Source organism: Sciurus carolinensis, chromosome 3, assembly GCF_902686445.1.
Source record: "Sciurus carolinensis chromosome 3, mSciCar1.2, whole genome shotgun sequence".
NCBI lineage: Eukaryota > Metazoa > Chordata > Mammalia > Rodentia > Sciuridae > Sciurus > Sciurus carolinensis.
This window is the reverse complement of record NC_062215.1, coordinates 43,846,683-43,861,506: the sequence shown is the minus strand read 5'-3', so window position 1 is coordinate 43,861,506 and position 14,824 is coordinate 43,846,683. Positions and strand designations below refer to the sequence as shown.

At 38.0% G+C, this 14,824-nt stretch overlaps 1 pseudogene; it reads right to left on the bottom strand.

Annotated features, from left to right (window-relative positions):
* Positions 1-6,435: 6,435 nt before the first annotated feature.
* On the bottom strand, positions 6,436-8,331 carry LOC124979064 (endoplasmic reticulum-Golgi intermediate compartment protein 2-like; annotated as a pseudogene).
* Positions 8,332-14,824: the final 6,493 nt, after the last annotated feature.

Sequence of the window (14,824 nt, the reverse complement as noted above, 5' to 3'; positions counted from 1 at the left end):
TCGTTGATATAAAATGTTTCATTTACTAGTACAAAATGTTATCCCAGCTATTTAGGACACTGGGAAGATCACAAATTAGCAGCAGGAAAATCATGAATTAGAGGCTGACCTTAGCAATTTAGTGAGACGCTGCTTCGAAATTAAAAAGGTCTGGGGATATAGCCAAAAAAAAATTAAATAAAATAAAAGTCACATTTAGTTTTTTCCCCCTGGACTCTTTTCATTTGTTTGTTTCATCATCTCCTTTTTCTATGGTTCTACAAATGCCAAATTGTTTTAAACTCTTAAGCTATATAATGTGTTTTAAATAATTCCATAGGGTAATTCCCCCATATTATTCATTCTTATGCATTTTTGTACTCCAGATGAATTTTATTTACTTTTTATGCTGGAAATCCCAGGACCCTACAGGTTCTAAGCAAGTGCTCTTCCCCTGAGCAACAACCCTAGTCCTCCAGATTTTATTTATTTACTTATTTGGTATGGGGATTGAATTTAGGGGTCTTTACCAGTGAACAATATCCCCAGCCCTTTCTATTTTATATTTTGAGACAGGGTCTTGCTGAGTTGCTTAGGGCCTCGCTGAGTTCCTTGAACTTATGATCCTCCTGCCTCAGCCTCCCAAGTAACTGGGACTATAGGCATTTGATGCTTGGGTTTTGATTATAAGCATATTGAACTTATAAATAATTTGGGGGAGAATAGGATTTCTGGTACTCAGATTTTTTTCTGTTATTTTTTTTTTCAGTTGACATGTAATTGTACATGTTTATGTGGTATTGTGTGATATTTTGATATGTATACACAAATGTGTAATGATCAAAGCAGGGTAATTAGCATACCTAGGACCTTAAACATTTATTACTTATTTGGGAAGAACACTCAAAATCCTCTCTTCTAGCCAACTGTGATGGTTTTTCCCAGTAATCCCAGTTACTCAACTCAGAAGGCTGAAGCAGGAGGAAGTGCAATTTTGAGGTCCACTTGGGTATTTTAGTGAAAATAAAAAATAAAAAGAGATGGGGGTATAGCTCAGGCATAAAGACCCCTGGGTTCAATATAAAACAAAACAAAAAATCCAAACCAAAACACCTCTCTAAATTGTTAGCTATACCTATAGCTAACCTACTTAGCTGTAGAACACTAGAACTTATTCTTCCTATAAAATTTTTTTATCCATTAGCTAACCTCTGCCTTTCCCTGTTACTCCATGCACTGGCTGTCATATTTATCAGCTGGAAAAGTGGCAAGTCTCACCAGTTGGTTTGTTCTTCTGTGTTCCTTGGTTAAGTTTTATGCTACTCTCCATCCAGATGGTACATACTGTGTTAGGTTTATCCCTAGCTATCTTATTTTTTTGTTTATCCAAATGGGATCTTGTCTTTATGGTTTTTTTAGTTTAGTTTTGTTTTGTTTTTCTTTTTTAGTACTTAGTAGAGCACATGCTGGGCAAGCTCTCTACCATTGAGCTGTACTCCCAGCCCTCGGTATAGTAAATTTTTATTAGGTCACCTTGATGAATTTCTAAGCCAGCCTGCTGAAACTATCAGTGAGGTCACTGGCCAAAGTCAGATCCTGCTAATGGTCCCATAAGTGGAAATTGTCTTACCTTAAGTCTCCTGAGCCGCCATCAAGTTGGAATCTTCCTGCTTGTTTGGAAGCAAGAATCTGATACCAGCAGAGAGGAGCTCCGGCTAAGACAGTAAGTTGGGATGTTGCATGCTCTGGGTAGTAGCCTAGCTGCCCTGGAGTGAGCCCTTGCCCGAAGAGCAAGCCAGATAGAGCCCACCCACATGATACCCCTCTCTCCTCGTGTCTTGTCCAGGAAACTGCCTTTCCTATGATATTCCTACACATGCCCTACACTAAGGAATTTGGAGAGTTGTTTTCTTCAACTCTTTTTTTTTCCTTCTGAATTCATAAAGGAAGGAAACAAGAACTTCAAGAACTTCTTTTTAAAAAATATTTTCTTAGTGTTGATGGACCTTTGTTTTATTTATATGCAGTGCAAAGAATCGAACCCAGTGCCTCACACATTCTAGGCAAGTGCTCTACCACTGAGCCACAACCCCAGCCCTGACTTCAAGAACTTCTGAGGTCATATTCATCTAGCTATAGTTGTTTGAAGTCCAAGTGCTGGAATTCTTTCAGGTCCTTTTCCTGAAATCAACCTCTATTTCTTTAAACCTCAAGGTACAAATGCCAGTACTTACTTTTGTGACTGATGAAAAGCTCAAGGATGATCTGTTGACTCCCTGTTCTGCCACTGTCGCTTTTGGGGCAGGAGGAGCAGTACAAAGTTACAGGATGCTGCAATGATTCCAGTTTCAGGTTTTCCAGCTTCTTTTTTTTTTTTTTTTTTTTTTTTTTGGTGCTGGGGATCGAACTCAGGGCCTTGTGCTTACAAGGCAAGCACTCTACCAACTGAGCTATCTCCCCAGCCCAGCTTCTTTTATTATTATTATTATTATTATTATTATTATTATTATTTTTTTTTTGGTTGTAGATGGACACAATACCTTTATTTCTTTATTTTTATGTGGTGCTGAGGATGGAACCCAGTGCCTCACATGTGCTAGGCAAGCACTCTACCACTGAACTACACACCCCCAGCCCAGTTTTCCAGCTTTTGCTGTTTCCTGGGGTAACCTTCCAGACAATGATATCATCATCCTATGATTCTTTACATTGACTTAACCAAATCAGCAAGAGAAGTAACACTGGCAATTCTGAACTTAAGGCTCTGACTGACTTTTTATAGATAACTAGAATTCTTGCCCTCCTGACCTCACTTCTCCCAGGTGGAACTTAATGAAACCATGTGTCATTCAGGTTTTAATTACTGGTCACTTCATTTCAAAATCATGTCATATTTTCAGCATGGGATGGAATTCCCATTGGCAAGGCAAGAAGGCTACAGGTAGTGCACACACAAGGGTCAGCAATCTCAAAATTCAGCCGGGTCGTTCTATTCAAATGTGAAAAATGGACTTTCATTTTTGTCTTAATTTCCATATTTTGGCTGCTACTGAAGTTGAATAGTTTTTTCATATGTGTTTTGGCTAAATGGTCAAAAGTTTCCTCTTTTGTGAATTTTCCATCCTTAACCCTTTGTGTGTGTGGTACTGGGGATTGAACCCAGTGGTCCTCTAGCACTGAGCTACATCTTTTGCTTTTATTTTTATTTTTAGACAGGGTCTCTCTGTTACCCAGGCTGGCCTTGCACTGGGGATTCTCCTGCCTCAGCCTCCTGAATAGCTGGGATTACAGGCATGTGCCACCATGACCTTAATCCATTTTTCTTTGAGGACATTTGTTAAGAATATTAGCACAGCACAACCTTTAAAAAAAATTCATTGTTTCAGTGGCAGAGTTTTTGCCTAGCATCAAAGCCCTGTGTTCACTTCCCAGCAACACACACACACACACACACACACACACACACACACACAGACACACACACACAGCTTTACTATGAAATCTCCTTTCCTTTACATTTATGGGTTTGCAGCCTGGCTTGGTAAGGTCAGTTATATTCCAAGGTGTGTATGTGTGTGTGTATGCATTTCCTCTCCCAAATGTCTTAAATGATATTTTAATTGTTACAGTGTTTATATATGTCTTTAATTCATCTTGAATGTATTTTCTTATATCCAGGAGGTAGAAGTCTACTTCTTTCCCAATGCATGGCCAACCATCCCGACATCATTTTCTCCAGTGAACTGAAATGTCACCTTTATCAATGTTTTCCTCACACAATTTGAGTCTGTTTTGGGATTTTTCTCTTCCATTCAATGTCTATTTACTCTTGTGCCTATATTTTACTGTTTTTTTTTTTTTGCGGTGCTGGGGATCAAACCCAGGGCTTTGTGCTTGCAAGGCAAGCGCTCTACCAACTGAGCTATCTCCCCAGCCCTATTTTACTATTTTGACTGCAGTGACTTTATACGTTTTAATATGTAAGAAGGCAGGCCTCACATTACTGTCCTTTTTAATATTTATATTTTGACTATTCTTGGATATTTTTTCTTTTTTTAATATAATTTATCTTATATTAAAATTTAGTTTTATTTTAATTAAATTTTTTATGGTACTGTGGATCAAACCCAGGACACTGTGCATTGAAAATTGCTCCAGTTCATAAACAAAACATGACCAGAGGCAAGTACTCTACCACTAAACTACATTCCCAACCCAGAATACCTTTTTTTTTTTTTTCTTTTTTTTTTGTGGTGCTTTGGATGAAATCCAGGACCTTATATTTACTAATGAAGTAAATCTTTGTTTAAGTTACTGAGGAACCATCAAACTGTTTTACACAGCAGCTGTACCATTTTACATTCCTATCAGAAGTATGAAGTCTCCAGTTTTTTCACTTTTTTTTTTTTCTTTTTGTACCAGGGATTGAACTCAGGGGCACTTGACCACTGAGCCACATCTCCAACTCTATTTTGTATTTTATTTAGAGACAGGTCTCACCCAGTTGCTTAGTGCCTCATGTATGCCGAGGCTGGCTTTGAACTCGTGGTCCTCCTGCCTTAGCCTCCCAAGCTGCTGGGGTTACAGGTGTGCACCACTGCTTCTGGCTCCCATCATTTTTTTTTTTTAAATATATATTTTGAAGTTGTTGGACCTTTATTTTACCTATATATATGCGGTGCTGAGAATCGAACCCAGCACCTCACACTTGCTAGGTAAGTGCTCTACCACTGAGCTACAACCCCAGCCCCTCACTCATGTCTTCACCAACACATATTTTCCTTTTAAAATTATAACCTAGTGGGTGTGAAATGGTATCTCACTGAGATTTTATTGTTGTTTGGTACTGGGGATTGAACTGAGGGTCACTCGGCCACTGAGCCACATCCCCAGCTCTGTTTTGTATTTTATTTAGAGACAGTGTCTCACTGAGTTGCTTATCGCCTTCCTTTTGCTGAGGCTGGCTTTGAATTCTTAATCCTCCTGCCTCAGCCTCCTGAGCGGCTGGGATTACGGGCATGCACCACAGCGCCTGGCTCACTGAGGTTTTTGATTTGCATTTCCTAAATGACTAGTGATGTTTTTGTGCTTGTTGGATATTGATATCTTCTTTGGAGAAATGTAATTCAAGTCCTTTGTCTACCTAAAATTTTGTTGTAGCTGTTTAGTTGCAAGACTTCTTTGCATATTATGGGTATGAGACGTTTGTCAGATATAAGATTTGAAATATTTTCTCCAATTTCACTTTCATGATAGTGTCCTTTGATGTACACAGATTGCGATTTTTTTCTTTCGTTGCTTGTGCTTTTAGTGTTATATTTAGGAAACCATTGTCTATTCCAAGGTCAGAAAGATTTACACCTCTATTATCTCCTAAGAGTTGTACAGTTTTAGTTCTTAAATTTAGGTCTTTGTAGTAATTTTTCAAATTGGAATGTGTGAGTCTTTAAACTTTGTTCTTTTTCCAGATTGTTTTGGCTTCTGGTTCTCTTGGAATTCCATATAAATTTTAGAATCAGCTTGTAAATTTTTGCTTAAAAAAAAAGGACTGAGATTTTAATAGTAATTGTAAAATTCATATAAATCTTCCTTAGGCTAGGGGTGTAGTTTAGTCTAACATGTGCGAGACCCTGGGTTGGATCCTCAGGATCACTATAAATAAATAAATGGATAAATAAATAAACTAACCAACCTTATATCTTTATGTTGAAGTTATTTCTACGTATTTTATAAGTTCTCGACATTCTATTTTCATTTCTGTCAAGTAATTGCCAATATAAGAAAACTTTTTTTGGTAAAGATATGTTATATAGCTGCTTTACCACATTCTCTCATTTATTATAGTAGACTTTATTAGTATTTCTTGAATTTCTAACACAGTTGTTTTTTCTAATACTTATATCAGTTTTTTATTGTTCTGTGTCACTTCATTAGCTTGAGCCTTCAAAACAATATGGATGTTTTCCTTTGAAAAATGAAATAAGTCAACACATGGAAACTCTTAAGGACAAGAGAAAAACAAAACTATAGTTATTGAGAAAAGAATCGATAAGTAGTCACAAAAGTGAAAATTCTACCTTGACTTGGTTTTTTTTTTGGGTGCTGGGGATCAAACCCAGGGCCTTGTGCTTGCAAGGCAAGCACTCTACCGACTGAGCTATCTCCCCAGCCCCTTGACTTAGTTTTAATATGCTGGATTTTGGCAAGGTCTTCATTATATTTGTTTTTTTTTTCCCCTCCTATTTTTCTTAGGAGTTGTCACCAGGAATAATGGCTGCATCTTGTTATCTTTCAACATCTATAAGTAAAATAATATGGTTTTTCTTTCTAACTTGCTGATATAGTGAATTACTTTAATGGATTTCTTACATTCCTGGAATAATACCCTACTTGGTTGTGGAGTAGTGATTCTGTAGATGCACTGCTGGGGTCAGTTTGCTAATCATTTCTTTCATACTTTTGCATCCATATTCATGAATAAAATTGTCGGTTTTCTGTTTTTTTTGTGTGTGTGTGGTAATTCATATTTTGTCTAAGAATTGGAGAAATTTTCTATTTTATGCTTTAAACAGCAGTAAAATCATCTAGGCTAGGAACATCTTATAATTGGTAAATCTATTGCAATTGCCCTTCTAATTTCTCCAGTGGCTCTGTTCTGTTTTACCTGTTTTTTTTTTTTTAATATTTTTTAGTTGTCAATGGACCTTTATTTTAATTATATGTGGTGATGAGAATCAAACTCAGTGCCTCACATGTTAGTCAAGTGCTCTTCCACTGAGCTACATCCGCAGCCTGTTTTACCTTTTTTTGTTTGTTTACATATTTTATTCTGACATCATATCTCTTAAAAACAAAATAACTCAGACAATTGCAGTTATCAATGCCTTTTTCTTTAGATGTGGTTTAATTCCCTTCCTTTAGGCTTTTTGTTACCAAGAAGTAGTTTGAATTCAACACTGTCCATTTGTTGTGAGTTTATCAGAAGGAGTCATCTTCAAACCAATACTACAGATGGACTTATTCACTGATTACTGTGTAATTTCTTCTAGGACATTTGTAACAGGCACAACATATACAGGATTTCCATTTGGTTTTCTTTTTCCCCTTTTTTAAAATAAGTGTGTTTCTAGGTTCTCACTTATATTTTCTTTTCTTTGAATGTATTGCACAATATTTTATGATTAAAAAAGGTTATGTCTCAGGCAAAAAGTTTATCTCCTTCATTCAGGAGGTGCTAATGTGTATTATTTTCTAAAAGAGGTAAGTGGTTGTCTGTGTGGCCACCCTCAAAGGGGACAGAATGGACAGATTTATAGTCTCCAAGTCTGAAACGGCAGCAAATTATTTAAACTATTAAATTTTCCAATTCCATGTAACATGCCTGTTGTTGAAAAGATTCCTCCAACAATACCACAAAGTCTTAACAAAAAAACTGCCAGGATGGCATATGCTCCTCAGTGACTGTCACCAAAAGAGAACTGAGATCATATTTCATAAATATCCCAGGGACTCCATGGCTGCCTGCAGCATGGTTAATGATACATTCCTTTTCTGTCACAGAAAACTGATGGGTATCTGCTGAAATTTTATGTGTATGTAGTTTTGTTGGCACAACTGTAATAAAATATTGGAACATCTGGTTGTAATCTATAGCAATTTTTTCAGTTCCATCTAAAGGATTAATAATTCCTGGAATAAGTTCTCCAAAGGACAAATGATCTATTCTGTGAGAAAGTTGTAAGAGGGTTGACAAGTGCTGCTAAATGTGCATGACCTCGAGGATGTGGAATTGCCTTGCCCACCATTATGTGAAAATTCCCTGCTACTTTATGCATATAGATGACCACGAATTCTGCATGCATCTGGAGACTGTGATGAATCATCTTCCCTTGGTGGAAGTGCTGTTGATGCACTTTTAAATATCACATCTTGAAGTGAATGCTCTTCTTGCAGCCTACTTTGAATCAGCTGCAGCATCCTCTGCCACTCTTTCTGCTGTGGTGAAAGATCAAATATTACTGGTTCATAAACTAGACCATCTGCAGATGCAACCATTGTTTCTGCTAAATCCAATACATCTGCTCCAACATATTGACACCTAACGGCAACAGTAATATCTATGTTGATTCTCAGTTTGCTAGAAAAGTCCTTGTCTACTTCATATTCATACTTCTTCCATGTATCTTGACACATCGAGAATTCCATTATTTTTAGTAAAGCCATAGTGGTAAATGCTATTAGAGAAACTGTTCCCCTCTGGCTGAAGTCTCTACATAGCTGTCAGGAACCTTTGGAAAGACATCCAACTCTTTCACCAAATTTAAGGTTTTTTTCCCAATTCATTCGCCTCATCTTCAGGAAAACCTTCCTTTTCCCGCATACAGTCATGCTTGTGTTACGGTCCCAGTTGACTGCCATGTTTCACAGAAGCCCGGGCCGCCGGGGATCCCATGTCCTGTTTTACCTTTTTAAAGTATGTTTTGGTATGGTAAAATCTCATCAATATAGCATGCTGCCATTGGATACAATCCCATTGTCTACTAGTGACAGTTCCCTGACTAGTCTCTATTCTCAAATGCAGGCTGGCTGACGCTCTTCCTGGGCTGTGGGGTGTGGGAGGGAATTCAATTGGAAGTGACTAGCTAGTTGGGACTTGCTCAGTTTGAGAGCATGTTTTTACTTTGCAAGAACTCAACAAGAGGAGCAATCTGAAGTTCTTCATTTGAAGACAACTATCAAGTCCACATTGTCTGTTGTGGGGTCTAATCCCCACACAAACCCTTTCTCTTCTCCCTTTCCTTCCATTCCTCCTAGCTGCACCTAACCCCTCTTGCAGTCGATCCTGAGCCTCACCCTGGGCAGGTTTCTCATTCCCTTCTAGACTCAACCAAGAAAGCATAAGAGCTGTCTGCTACAGGAAATCTGGATGGAACAGCTCCATCTGCAAGTCTTTTGGTGTGCCTGATGCTGAGTCGCAGAAAGATTAAGATACTGGTTTTCATGAATCTTGCAATAAGGAAAACTTACTTTTTATGGAATTGAAATATTCAGGCCCTATTTAATACACAGTGGAAGGGTTTTTTGTTAGTCTGATATTTGCTCAGAAAATCATCCTTTTTCTCTAGAATTCCAATTTTGTTTCATGGAGTTGGAATTTTTTTCAGTCTTTTTCACTTTTGTGGCTATTTATCCATTCTGTTCTCAATAACTGTACTTTTGTTTTCTATATTCCTTAGTGTTTCCATGTACTGGCTTATTTTACTTTTTGAAGGAAATTTATTGCCCTTTCTACAATTTTGTTTCACTTATGTTATCTTTTATCTATTAAATCCCTTTTCCTATTGATTTATATTGTTGATTTTCTTAAATCATGTCATTAATTTAAGTCTATTGCTTTAAAAATAAAAGCATTTAAGACTGCAAATTACCTAAACACAGATCCTACATAAGATGTAAATTTATCACTTTTTAAATAATTTGTAATATCAGTTTTGGTTACTTTTGATCTAAGGGTTAGTTAGGAAAGGATTTTTGTTTTTTTCTTGAGACAGTTTCACTATATTGCTCAGGCTGGCCTTGAATTCTCCATCTTCCTGCCTCATCTTCTCAAGTAGCTGGGATTTACAGGCATGAGCCACCATGTCCTGCTAGCAGGGGATATCTTGATTTCCAAATAAGCCCCTTTCCTGCATATGGTAATCTTATTTATGTGCATATTGTTTGATTATGATCAAAGAATATAGACTGTAAAACGTTATTTGTTAAGAATTTCTCAGCAGTCAATAATTGACTTTTGTAAATATTACATGAGAAGTGAATGTTAACTCTTTAAAATGGCATTTGAAAGAATATTGCAGATTTCTAATATGGCATTTTGTTTCATTTTTTAAATAAAGATCTTGTATTTTGCTGGGCATGGTGGTGCACACCTATAATCCCAAGGAATCCCAACAGCTAGGGAGGCTGAAGCAGGAGGATCATGAGTTCAAAGCCAGCCTGAGCAAAAGCAAGATGCTAAGCAACTCAGTGAGACACTGTCTCTAAATAAAATACAAAAAAGGACTGGGAATGTGGTTCAGTGGTTAAGTGCCCCTGGTTTAATTCCCCATACCAAAAAAGAAAAAAATATATTTCTGGGAGGATTCACTTTATGTATCTGGTTACTGTGGTCTTTGGTGCATGTCTTCTCACAGAGTGAATCTATTATAAAATATCCATCTTTGTCCAGTTAAATGCTTTTTTATGTATATTCAACTGGTCTGGTTTTATAGTGTTGCTCTTCCTGTTTGCCTAGAAAATGGTATATAGCTGATCCTTCTATTTTTAGCCTTTGTAACTTGTAGAATACTTAGATTTTGTTTTCAGGCCTCATCCCTGCTAGGCAAGCACTCTACCACTGAGCTACATCCCCTACAGTTTGTCTTCTGACTTAATTTGATACTCTGTTTTGGTGGGGAAATTTATCCCATTCATATTTTCAGAAGTAAATGATATCTGACTTTATTATTTTCATACTACTTCCATTAAATTTATTACATTTTATACTTTGCTTTTTTTTTTTTCCTTTTTTTTTAAAGGAAAAAAGAAAACATTTCTTTTGCAGGCTTTTAAGTTTCTCTTCATTTTCTGTTTTCCCTTTATGAACTTGGAGATGATGCTTTTCTATTCTGTAGGTGATTACTCTTCAATTCCTAACAATCCTGATTCCCATCACATGCCTACTATTTTTCACCCTGCACCATGAGGCTTTCCCTCCCTTAGAATGCTGTTTAGAATACTTCTATCTCCCTCCTTTCACTTGGAATTTATGACTTTCACAGCATGTTTGTCTCTCTCTTTTGCTTCTTTTATAAATCAAAACTGCTAGGGAATTTAGTGGGCTCTTCCAAGGTGCTGACTCAAATCTCAGACGATGGACGTTTCCCTTTATTATCCTCCCACCCATCTGTGGTCTTTTCTCCTTCTGGAACTTCTTTTAATTTTGGTAGATGGAACTGAACACAGAGGCACTTAACCACTGAGCCACGTCCCCAGCCCTTTTTTATATTTTATTTTGAGACAGGGTTTCCCTAAGTGCTTAGGGCCTTGATAAGTTGCTGAGGCTGGCTTTGAACTCTCAATCCTCCTGCCTCAGCCTCTGAGTCACTGGGATTACAGGTGTTTGCCACTGCGAAGATCCTTCTGGAACTTCTATCAAGACATCAGGACACTTGGGGATGTAGCTGGGGATGAGACACTGGGTTGGATCCACAGCAACACATGCACACACACACACACACACACACACACACACACACAAAACAAAACAAAACAAAACAAAAAAAAAAAAAAAAAAAAAAGAAAAAGAAAAAGAAAAAAAAAGGAAAAGAAGGAACACCCGGATGTATTTTCAATTCCTTTTTCCTTTTTCGTTGTGATTTCCATTTCTTGGCTTCCTCCCAAGCCCTCTGTTCTGGGATATATCTTCTACTTGATATTGCAGATTACTAATTTGGCCACTGCTGAGAGCATCTTTTTTGTCTGGGCCAATGTCAGTGCTTTCCTTTTGGTTTTTGATAGTCTCTTTCTTTAACTACTTTAGTGAGATCTGCCTACTCCATAGAATCGAATTCCCCTCCTCTGGACCTCTTCAGTTGAGGGGTCCCCTTTTTGTACTGGGTGTGATCACTCTTGGTTTTTGTTTTCTTCAGGGGACAGGGCTCAGGAACAGTGGACAAAGGGTGAGTGGTGGGAGACCTAGCATTTTCTGTTCTCAGCCAGGGGTGAGAACTGGTAAACCATCAGCCCTTTGCTAATGATGGGGTGAGTGGAGGACTACCTGATCTCTCATGACAGGAAGGTAACTCTTTCCAGACCATACCAGCCCCATCCTCACCCAGGTGGCCTCCTAGGACTCTGTAAGTGGACATAGTCCCTCCCTAGGGATTCTTAATTAGATTTTTTTGTTTGTTTTGCAGTGGGTAAAACCAGGAGATTCTGACCTTTGCTTCAGGCTTTAGGGGTGCTGCTTAGTTTAGTGGATTGTTAACTACACAAGAGCATCTGGGGACCGAATGTGATTGCTAGGAGGAAGAGCTGCTTTTGGATAATTTGCACAAATATACTTTCCCCAGTGCCCTCTGGACTGTATTTCACCTAGAAGGTCACTTTGACACCAAGGCACTGTTAGTGGCTGCCCTATTGGCCTTGAGAACCTTCCTTCCCTCTTGTGCTGATATCCCTTGGCTCCTTCCTGGCCCTCAGACAGCCTACTTCTGGCATTGTCCTCTTCCTGTGACTCAGAATAGAATCTGCAGCCTGAAGTTGCACTGTCTACTGTTAAGACTCCAGATAAGGTGCTGGGATAGAGACGGGGGTGGGGATTTGTCACTCTCAATGACATTGACCAGGCATTAAGGAAATAAAAACACTAGTTTTTAAAATTTCTCTCCTAGACTTTTATTTGGTTTATTTAAAAAAGTTGGAATGTACAGTAAACAAAAGAGACAGAAAATAAGTTTCAAATCTCATTAACCGGAAGAAATACACACCTTTCTAACCTCTGATATTTAAAAATATTTTGGGGGGCTGGAGTTGTGGCTCAGTGGTAGAGTGCTTGCCTGGAATGTGTAAGGCCCTGGGTTCAATTCTCAGCACTGCATATAAATAAATAAATAAAAATTTTAAAAAGATCCATTAACAACTAAAAAATATTTTAAAATATTTTTGAATAGGTAGTATTCAAACATGAATATTTGCATGTTATAAAATTCAAAAGGCATAAAAGGTATCCATTCCCTTCTCTCACCCAGTTTCCTTCTTCAAAAACAAGCTCTAAAACTGGTGTGGTGTCCTATGCCTGTAATTCCAGCAGCTCCCGGAGGCTGAGACAAGAGAATCCCAAATTCAAAGCCAGCCTCAGCAATTTAGCGAGGCCATAAGCAACTCAGTGAGACCCTGTCTCTAAGTAAAATACAAAAAAATGGCTGGGGATGTGTCTCAGTGATTAATTGCCTCTGGGTTAAATCCCCAGTGCCCCCAAACAAACAAACAAAAAACCTAAGCTCTATTACCTGGATAAACTTTATGTTTACACATAATCATATGCAGGCATATCATCCCCGCTCACAAATGGTTGCATTCTCTAACACTGTTCTGCATCTTGTTTTCATGCCTTGGATATTTTTCTATGTGCATATATTGCCTTATTTAAAAAATAGTTTTATCATAATCTTTTTGGTACAAGGGCATTGAACCATTGAACCACATCCCTAGTCCTTTTTTTGTTTTGAGACAGTCTCACTAAGTTGTTGACAGCCTTGCTGAGTTGTTGAGGCTGGCTTTGAACTTGTGATCCTCCTGCTTCAACCTCCGGAGCTGCTGGGATTACAGGAGTGTCCTACCATACCCGGCTCATAATCTATTCTATCGGTGTACCCACAGTTTATTTAACCAACCCTTAATTGAGGGACATCTGGACTAGTTCAATATTCTACTATTAGAAATAGTGTTTCAGGACTGGGGTTGTGGCTCAGTGGTATAGCGCTTGCCTACCACGTGTGAGGCACTGGGTTCGATCCTCAGCACACATAAAAATAAATAAAATAAAGGTACTGTGTTCATCTACAATTAAAAAAATAGTGTTTCAATGTCCATCTTTTTTTTTTTTTTGGCGGTGCTGGGGATTGAACCCAGGGCCTTCAGCTTGCAAGGCAAGCACTCTACCAACAGAGCTATATCCCCAGCCCTCAATGTCCATCTTTGACATACCTTTTTAGTCATGTGGAGTAAATCCATAGTATAAATTAGTGGATAGGGTAATGCTGGATCAAAGTGTATGTAATTTTTCTAGAAATTACCCAATCAACCTCCACAGAGGTTGTCCAGTTTATATGTCCACCGGCAATGTAAAAACAGCTAGCTTTTCTTTAATGAATCAAGTTTTTTAGGCCAGTGACATTATACTGCTATACAAATTATTTAGACTTCACATTATATCAAAAGTATTGCACACATCAAAACTATTCACAGGTGGCTGGGGTTGTGGCTTAGTGGTAGAGTGCACACCTAGCACACGTGAGGCCTTGAGTTCGATCCTTAGCATCACATAAAAATAAAGGTATTGTGCTCACCTACAACTAAAACATATATATTTATTTAAAAACCAAACCAAACCAAAACAAAACTAATCATAGGCCCTAGTGTGGTGGCACATGCCTGTAATCCCAGCAGTTTGGGAGACTAAGGCAGGAAGATCTCAAGTTCAAATCAGCCTTAGCAACTTCGTGAGGTCCTAAAGCACTCAGTGAGACCCTGTCTCTAAGTAAAATATAAAAAAGGGCTGGGGATGTTGCTCACTGGTTAAGCACCAGTGGGTTCATTCCCTGGTACCCTTCCCACCAAAAAAACCCAAAAAACAAAACAAAACAAAAAACCCAAAAACCCACAACCAAAAACCTATTCACAGATGGGTGCACAGTGTGGTGGCACACACCTATAATCCCAGCAACTTGTAAGGCTGAGGCAGGAGTATCACAAGTTAGAGGCCAGCCTTCAGCAACTTAGGGATACCCTGTCTCACAATAAAAAAATTAATAAAAAGGGCTGGGCATGTACCAAAACAAAACAACTCATGCATAAACAATAAAAAACCTTTTATACATATAAATGTCCACTGTTGAAGGATGACCTTCCTAGTTAGTATTTTCCTGTGGATTTACATATATATCAAATACATATATCTACTTCTATATTTGCATGTGTTGTATTTGTGTATACATATTCATTTGATAAAAATGAGGCTGCACTATTCCTAACTTGCTTTAAAATTTTTAATATATTGTGAACATTTTCCTTGTTATAAATT